The following is a 10,161-nucleotide window of genomic DNA, read 5'->3' as shown; positions in this document are numbered from 1 at the left end:
TATTTCACAATACGTCCAATTTGATGGATAACTAGCTTTGAAATCACAAGTCAAGCAGATATTTAAGTATTTATTTTTATCTTAAAAACATTTTTTAAATAAACAATAATAATATGTGTTGCATTTTTAGATGATACTAAACAAAATGTAAAGTTTTAAAGATATGCCGTACAAAGACGCAGGACTAAATTTGGCCAAATGGTGGGGTCTATCAGAGACGTACAGTCATGGAACAGGCTGCTAGCCCATGTCAGAAACTGTGACACCTATTTAACATTTAAAACTGCACTGAAACAGTGGTTGAAAACTAATCAGACATGCACGCACAATTAGATTATTCACTTGTTGTTTGTTTTTTGTTTTTGGTCCAAGGTCTGTGCTTATCGTATGCTTGTAATGTGTAATGTCCTGTGTTTTATGTATTCTTTTGTATCATGACCTGTTGAATGTTTACTGTATTAACCTGCCTTAGGACAACGGATGAAAAGTAGCTATTGTGCTAACTCCGGCATATTTACATTGTTGCTCTATGTTGATGAATAGGCATTGTCCTAATTCAAACAAATAAATAAATAAATGCAATTGCGTGTAATACATGTCAAAACGGAAAGAACAAATACATTTAGTCAGAAACGATAAGGTGCTTTATTGATGCACATTTTTTTCAGGCTTTCGAGGGCCACATTAAATGTTGTGGCGGGCCACATCTGGCCCCCGGCCCTTAAGTTTGACACCCGTGGTTTATAGCATATTCTGAACACACAAAGACTTAGAGCAGTGGTTCTTAACCTTGTTGGAGGTACCGACCCCCACCAGTTTCATATGCGGTTTCACCGAACCCTTCTTTAGTGAAAAATAAATGTTTTTTTTTTTTTCAAATTCAAGACAAAGTTATACGTATGGTTTTTTTACTGGACCGTGCATGAACATCACCTTGTTCAAAGAACAAAACCAACACAGTGCATGAACTCACAACAAATTACACACCTGCAAATCAGATGGAAAATTAGAGGGAACATTGTTTGGGGGTATCCATAATACGGCGATAGGGAGAAGTTTTTATTTACACAATGAGTTGGGTGTGTCTTGACCTCCGCGGTGGAGGCTCCGCCGAACCCCTGAGGCCGACTCGCTGAACCCATAGGGTTCGAGCAAACCCAGGTTAAGAACCACTGACTTAGAGGTTCATGGGCTCATTTCCCACACGTTATTCATTGTTGTTTATGGCTACGTCCATGCAGGCATGGACATGGACAATATATTCACTGGTATACAAGTATTACTTCCAAAATAAAGGGCAGAAGTTGTTAAACACAACACATTGGAGACAAACAAAAACACCACAGTCAAACTATGTTTGTGCGGCCTCTTCCAGGCCTTTCAACCTTGACATCTGTTTTATTAAAACAAAGATTTGACGTATGATTGGAAACCACATCCCACAACTCAGTTTCCTGTTTTTTTATGAACATGTGCCCTGCATTTCACAAGAAACCAGCAGTTGATTCTCTTTCAGTACTCACCTTTGAAGCATCAGAAAGTCGTTCTGGCAAAGAAATCCTCTTGTTTCAGCAAATGCCAGCCCCCCCGTGTTTGTCCGAGATGCTGAAGCCAAAGTGGAACTGTGCTTTCTCCATCACTGCTGCTTATTTCAGCAGATGCCATCATGTCGGGTCTGGAAAAGCACTCCATCTGAGTCATGTTGGAGGGAAATTAGCAGCCTGAGGTGTTTCCCTTTTAAAGACATCAGTTTATACCTCTGTCTATTTGTATTATTTTCAGAGCCAAAAAAGGAACTGTCTGTGAATGGAGTGTGTCCAGCAAACACGCAAACCAGGATTTATCCAATAGGGAGTAATCTGACTCTAATAACTTTAGCTTCTTTAAATCATATCATGTTTCATGTACTTCTTTCAGCATTAGCATAGGAGGCTGTAAATGTTGACAGTTGTGTTGCTTTCGCATCCCGTGGTGTGCACGGACTGTAACACACTGGTGTCGATAACCCGATGTGTATCAGTATGACTGTGTGCTTTGCTGACTCATCGGTCATCTGGCGCTCCTCGTTTCAGTTGTTCCTGCTGATGGTCGACAGAAAACAGGTGGCTTTGGTTTTAGTGTGACGTCTACAATTGCGTGCGTATCGTTCGCAGAGCATGCGTGTGCGGGCTCTTAAACAAACACACAGCCAGAAATTTTCCAAATGCAAGCATCTAGAATAGCAGTATCTTAAAACACTTCAAAGTAACCAAGACAAATGCTCCTTTTGCTGCCTCTTGGCACTTGTCAAATATATTAGAACCACATTTGAGTATATTATATATTTCTGCACTATTATACAGGCAATAATTTCGTACATGAATATGATTTATATCATACATACAACTTACTATTTGGAAAGCACTTTGACAACAACCACAGTTGGAAAAGTGCTGTCCATCAGAGAAGTATGAAAACATTTTACAAAGTTATGTAAAGTAAAGTTATCATTACGGTGTTCATTTATTTCGAACATGCATACAATTACAATGCAGTACATCACATATTTACAGTTTGTCATTTCAACATGACCGAAAATGAGTAGGACGAAGCAACAGTTATTTAGTCCTACACCTGTTCTCTGCAATTGCTATCACATTTGTTTACTCTCTGTAATCAATCTGTAACACAGACAACTATCCATCCATCCATCCATTTTCTACCGCTTGTCCCTTTCTGGGTCGCAGGGGGTGCTGGAGCCTATCTCAGCTGCATTCAGGCGGTAGGCGGGGTAAACCCTGGACAAGTCGCCACCTCATCGCAGGGCCAACACAGATAGACAGACAACATTCACACTCATATTCACACACTAGGGACAATTTAGTGTTGCCAATCAACCTATCCCCAGGTGCATGTCTTTGGAGGTGGGAGGAAGCCGGAGTACCCAGAGGGAACCCACACAGTCACAGGGAGAACATGCAAACTGCACACAGAAAGACCCCTAGCCTGGGGATCGAACTCAAGACCTTCGTATTGTGAGGCACATGCACTAACCCCTGTTTCATCGTGCTGCCCGACAACTATCCAATAAGTAAACCTCAGTTTCTGGATCATAGATTCCGGTAATGACTTCCGTGCCAGGAAAGCTAAAGCCTGGAAAGCATGTAATACAATTGATAGAATATGTCACTCCAACCTGCCCAATTCACTCAAGCTAGACCTCTTCAAGTCTACCATCGAACCCCTCCTAATGTACGACCCTCAATTCGTGCCTTCACAAACGCCTTGACAGTTGCTATACCAACCTGCTTCGAAGGGTACAAGGTTTGTCGTGGCAGTCCCATCCCACGTTGGAATATGGCAACCTACCTCAAGCAAGCACCCGTCTGAGCCAACGTCGCGCACAGTTTGCTGGTCACTGCTTCTGTGTCAAGACGGAGCTGATATCACAGCTCCTCCTTTGGAAACAATCTACCAAGGGTCGCCTCACCTACCCCAAAGTAATCGCACGGAACACTGGGATCCTTGTATCAGAGCTGGGCTCTGCCATGGGTGACCCTGACTGCTGATGGAGGGTTGTGCAAGGTCTCTCTGCTACGGCCGCACATTAAGGATGATGATGTAAATATATAATCAATAAAGTTCACATGAATAGATAATAAGTTGCAATTCAAATAATTTGTTGAATGTGTGATAGATTGTAGATTAGGTGTCATTTTTCAATAAGGTACAGGATGTTTATCAATATTCTTTGTCCTTATACTTTGTAAACACTTTGAGTTTGAACAGGGGCGGTTCGACCCCCGCGTCCGCCATCCTAGTCACTGTCATTGGTGTGTCCTTGAGCAAGATACTTTACCCACCTGTTCCCAGTGCCACTCACTTACATAATGGGTTTCACTATGTAAAGCGCTTTGAATCACTCGAGAAAAGCGCTATATAATTCACTTCATTAGCCGTTTCTGAAACTGGATCATTAAAGTACATTGTTTGACTTCTTTGCTTGATCCAGTGCTTCTCAATTATTTTCTGCTACGCCCCCCCAGGAAGAAGAAAACATTTCACGATCCTCGCCCCCACTCTCCGCCGCGACTATAAAACAAAGGTACCATTTGTCTAAAAAATTGTTATAAGTACAGCGCTGCATATTATTGTATTCATCTTAACATTAAAGGGAAACTTCGGTTTTTTTCAACCTGGGCCCTGTTTTCATAATTTTTTCTGTATATGTGAGTGCTGGATAAAACATGTTTTGAGGTCGCGCCAGTATTGAGCAGGGCAGGCAGCCTCCAGCCCAGCTAACGCTCGTACACAGGGCAACTGGCTCTCGTCAAAATTCGGCCTATAAACATGCATTTTTTTCACACTGACAGGCTCAGATAGTTACAATGAGTGTCCGACAACATACTAGAAAGGAGAAATTAACGTATGTCTCTACCTTTAGCTGGAGATCGCTGTGTGTTGTGAGCTGTGTCCAAATCTCACCACGCTACAAATCTCGTTCCGAAATCTCGCGATAACTCGCGACAAAACACCGGTGGAAAAACAGTTACCTGACTGAGGTGAAGAGAGATGACTGAAGTGATTTTCTGCCTCCACTATAAAACTAAAATAACAGTCTTCGGTAATCCAACAGAAAATCACTTCAGTCATCTCTCTTCACCTCAGTCAGGTAACTGTTTTTCCACCGGTGTTTTGTCGCGAGTTATCGCGAGATTTCGGAACGAGATTTGTAGCGTGGTGAGATTTGGACACAGCTCACAACACACAGCGATCTCCAGCTAAAGGTAGAGACATACGTTAATTTCTCCTTTCTAGTATGTTGTCGGACACTCATTGTAACTATCTGAGCCTGTCAGTGTGAAAAAAATGCATGTTTATAGGCCGAATTTTGACGAGAGCCAGTTGCCCTGTGTACGAGCATTAGCTGGGCTGGAGGCTGCCTGCCCTGCTCAATACTGGCGCGACCTCAAAACATGTTTTATCCAGCACTCACATATACAGAAAAAATTATGAAAACAGGGCCCAGGTTGAAAAAAACCGAAGTTTCCCTTTAAATAGAACAAGTTGAGTCATAAAAGATTTAAAGTACAAATATACAATACATACTGTTACTACATCAGGGCTTGACTACTACTATTCGCTTTATATCGCCGTTGACCAGTCCTCCCTGTACTTCCTCCAGGGGGGGGGGAGAATGCAACAGCCTGCCTGTTGTCAGGAACCAAACGCTGGTAGTGCATAATCCCGACTCTCCTGTGGCTCACAGTAAATTTAAGGATCAATTTTAAAAGGCTGCTGGGTTTTATTTAAACGTTTACAAGGATTGACCGTACCTTGCCTGTCAGACCTCCTGCAGTCTGATGAGTGAGTACTCTGCCTGCAGGAAATTGACGTCTGCAAACAAACTTCTCCTGTCTGTCCCATGCTCCAGACTCACCACTAGAGGTGACACAGCTTTTTCTGTGGCTGCTCCCAAATTATGGATCAATCTGTCTCTTTACATCAGGGCTGCACAAACACGAGAGCCTTTTAAAACCTTGATAAAAACACATCTATTTATACAAGCATTCTGCAAATAGCCCCTTGGTTTGAGCGTGTTATGCCTCAACAGTTTTAACAAAAAAAAGCTGTTATTTTATTACTGTTTATTGTGTTATTCATTGTTTTGTTGCTTTTATTGTCTCATTTGGTAAAATTAGGTTGTTTTAATGTGCTATATAAATAAAGTTTGACTTGTCTTGATTTGGTTCGGACAACGCAGAACAAAATTGACTTCAAGTTAAAGAAAACAAACAAAGAATTCACAGAATAAGGTTCATTTGCAGTTGTAATTATACTTAGGATTTGTTAAACTCACTTTAATGACGTAAATCCTCTACTACAGCATGACCAACATTAAAATAGAGTAGCGTAGAAAGCTTAAAGGCCTACTGAAACCCACTACTACCGACCACGCAGTCTGATAGTTTATATATCAATGATGAAATCTTAACATTGCAAAACATGCCAATACGGCCGGGTTAACTTATAAAGTGCAATTTTAAATATCCCGCTAAACTTCCGGTTGAAAACGGCTTTGGATGATGACGTATGCGAGTGACGTAGCCAGTGAAACAGAAGTATCGGTACCCCATTGAAAACAATACAAAATAGCTCTGTTTTCATCTCATAATTCCACAGTATTCTGGACATCTGCGTTGGTCAATCTTTTGCAATTTGTTAAATGAACAATGGAGACTGCAAAGAAGAAAGTTGTAGGTGGGATCGGTGTATTAGCGGCTGGCTGTAGCAACACAACAAGGAGGACTTACTTGGATAGCAGACGTGCTAGCCGACGCTAGCCGCCAACCGCATCTGTGATCGGGTGAAGTCCTTCGTCGCGCCGTTGATCGCTGGAACGCAGGTGAGCACGGGTGTTGATGAGCAGATGAGGGCTGGCTGGCGTAGGTGGAGCGCTAATGTTTTTATCATAGCTCTGTGAGGTCTGGTTGCTAAGTTGCTAAGTTAGCTTCAGCATCGTTAGCAACAGCATTGTTAAGCTTTACCAGGCTGAGAATTATTAACCGTGTAGTTACATGTACATGGTTTAATAGTATTGTTGCTCTTCTGTCTATCCTTCCAGTCAGGGATTTATTTATTTTGTTTCTATCTGCATTTGAGCCAGATGCTATCACGTTAGCTCAGTAGCTAAAGAGCTTCGCCGATGTATTGTCATGGAGATAAAAGTCACTGTGAATGTCCATTTCGCGTTCTCGACTCTAATTTTCAAGAGGATATAGTATCCGAGGTGGTTTAAAATAGAAATCTGTGATCTACAATAGAAAAAGGAGAGAGTGTGGAATCCAATGAGCCAGCTTGTACCTAAGATACGGTCAGAGCGAAAAAAGATATCAATCAATCAATCAATGTTTATTTATATAGCCCTAAATCACAAGTGTCTCAAAGGGCTGTACAAGCCACAACGACATCCTCGGTACAGAGCCCACATACGGGCAAGGAAAACTCACCCCAGTGGGACGTCAATGTGAATGACTATGAGAAACCTTGGAGAGGACCGCATATGTGGGTAACCCCCCCCCCCCCCCTCTAGGGGAGACCGAAAGCAATGGATGTCGAGTGGGTCTGACATAATATTGTGAAAGTCCAACACATCAGCGAAAGTCCAGTCCATGGTGGGGCCAGGAGGAACCATCCCGAGCGGAGACAGGTCAGCAGCGTAGAGATGTCCCCATCCGATGAACAGGCTAGCGGTCCACCCTGTAGCAGAGTAGAAAAGAAAAGAAAAGAAACGGCAGATCAACTGGTCTAAAAAGGGAGTCTATTTAAAGGCTAGAGTATACAAATGAGTTTTAAGATGAGACTTAAATGCTTCTACTGAGGTAGCATCTCTAACTTTTACCGGGAGGGCATTCCATAATATTGGAGCCCGAATAGAAAACGCTCTATAGCCCGCAGACTTTTTTTGGGCTCTGGGAATCACTAATAAGCCGGAGTTCTTTGAATGCAGATTTCTTGTCGGGACATATGGTACAATACAATCGGCAAGATAGGCAGGAGCTTGACCGTGTAGTATTTTATACGTAAGTAGTAAAACCTTAAAGTCGCATCTTAAGTGCACAGGAAGCCAGTGCAGGTGAGCCAGTATAGGCGTAATATGATCAAACTTTCTTGTTTTTGTCAAAAGTCTAGCAGCCGCATTTTGTACCATCTGTAATCTTTTAACGCTAGACATAGGGAGGCCCGAAAATAAAACGTTACAGTAATGACGAGATGTAACGAACGCATGGATAATGATCTCAGCATCGCTTGTGGACAAAATGGAACACATTTTAGCGATATTACGGAGATGAAAGAAGGCCGTTTTAGTAACACTCTTAATGTGTGACTCAAACGAGAGAGTTGGGTCGAAGATAATACCCAGATTCTTTACCGAGTCGCCTTGTTTAATTGTTTGGTTGTCAAATGTTAAGGTGGTATTATTAAATAGATGTCGGTGTTGAGCAGGACCGATAATCAGCATTTCCGTTTTCTTAGCGTTGAGTTGCAAAAAGTTAAAGGACATCCATTGTTTAATTTCATTAAGACACGCCTCCAGCTGACTACAATCCGGCGTGTTGGTCAACTTTAGGGGCATGTAGAGTTGGGTGTCATCCGCATAACAGTGAAAGCTAACACCGTATTTGCGTATGATGTCAACTAGCGGTAGCATGTAAATACTAAAGAGTGCAGGGCCAAGAACCGAACCCTGGGGAACTCCGCACGTTACCTTAACATAGTCCGAGGTCACATTGTTATGGGAGACGCACTGCATCCTGTCAGTAAGATAAGAGTTAAACCAAGACAAGGCTAAGTCTGACATCCCAATACACGTTTTGATACGCTCTAATAAAATATTATGATCAACAGTATCGAAAGCGGCGCTAAGATCAAGAAGCAGCAACATAGATGACGCATCAGAATCCATCGTTAGCAATAGAACATTAGTCATTTTTGCGAGGGCTGTCTCCGTAGAGTGATTTGCCCTGAAACCGGATTGAAAAGGTTCACAGAGATTGTTAGACGCTAAGTGTTCATTTAGCTGCTGTGCGACAATTTTTTCGAGAATTTTCGAGATAAACGGAAGGTGGGACACCGGCCGGTAGTTCACCATGAGGTCAGGATCGAAGTTAGGTCTTTTGAGTAGAGGATGAATAACCGCTTTTTTGAATGCTAGGGGAACAGTACCAGACGAAAGTGATAAGTTTATAATATTTAACACTGATGGACCTAATAAAACAAAAAGCTCCTTGATAAGTTTCCCAGGAATTGGGTCAAGTAAACATGTTGTTTGTTTTGTCCCATTTACACATTTTAACAATTCCTCCAATGTTATTTCATCAAAGAGAGAGAAACTATTTTGGAGGGCAGTGTCCGTCGTATATACAGTCGTATTTGTGTTAATAGAACCCAGTTGTAGCTGAGATGCATTGTCTTTAATCTCTTTTCTAATGACTTCAATTTTCTTATTAAAGAAATTCATAAAGTCATCTGCTGAGTGGGTGGATTTACTGGGAGGAGTCCCTTGTTGGGTTAGCGATGCTACTGTACTAAACAAAAATTTAGGATCATTTTTGTTGAGGTGGATGAGATTTGAGTAATATTTAGCTTTAGCTGAGGTAAGCATGCGTTTATAAGTTATTAAACTATCACTCCATGCTTGATGGAAAACCTCAAGTTTAGTCGCACGCCATTTGCATTCCAGCTTTCTACATGATAATTTCTGGGCTTTAGTTTCTTCTGTAAACCATGGGGTACGCCTTTTAGGGGCCCTTTTTAGCTTTAGCGGTGCTACACTATCAATGGTGTTGCGCAGGGCGTCGTTAAAGCTGTTAGTGAGGTTATCAATAGAGCCCACATAATTTGGGAATGGTGCCATTACCGAAGGCAGTAGGTCAGTAAGAGTCGTCGTTGTGGCAGCATTAATGTTGCGGCTGCTATAGTAGTTATTATTATTATTATTATTAGTTTGTTGACAATGAGTCAGAACTTCGAATTTTATAAGGTAATGATCAGACATTACTTTAGTGTACGGGAGTATCGTAACTTTAGAGGTGGTGACACCCCTGACAAGCACTAGATCTATCGTATTACCGTTGCGATGCGTGGGTTCATTTATTATTTGTGTAAGACCACAGCTATCAATTATAGTCTGGAGCGCCACGCATGGAGGGTCCGATGGGGTATTCATATGGATGTTAAATTCTCCCATTATGATTATATTGTCGGCGTGCGTCACTAGATCAGCAACAAACTCTGAAAATTCATTGATAAAGTCCGAATAGGGCCCTGGGGGGCGGTAGATGACAGCCAGGTGCAGAGGCAGCGGTGTGACAAACCTCACAGTAAGCACATCAAACGAGTTATATTTATTATTTAGGTCCGAGGTAAGGCTAAAGTTTTTGTTGTATATTAGTGCAACACCCCCACCCCTTTTAATGGGACGGGCAATATGCGTTCCCGTATAGCCAGGAGGAGACGCCTCACCCAGCGCAAAAAATTCGTCTGGTTTGAGCCAGGTCTCGGCTAGACCAACGACATCAAGATTGTTGTCTCTAATGACTTCATTAACTAATAACGTTTTGGAAGACAATGACCTTATGTTTAAAAAGCCCATATTATAGGTAGTGGGCTGTTTTGAGG

Source organism: Entelurus aequoreus, linkage group LG04, assembly GCF_033978785.1.
Source record: "Entelurus aequoreus isolate RoL-2023_Sb linkage group LG04, RoL_Eaeq_v1.1, whole genome shotgun sequence".
Lineage (NCBI taxonomy): Eukaryota > Metazoa > Chordata > Actinopteri > Syngnathiformes > Syngnathidae > Entelurus > Entelurus aequoreus.
Note: the sequence above shows the minus strand (reverse complement) of the source record.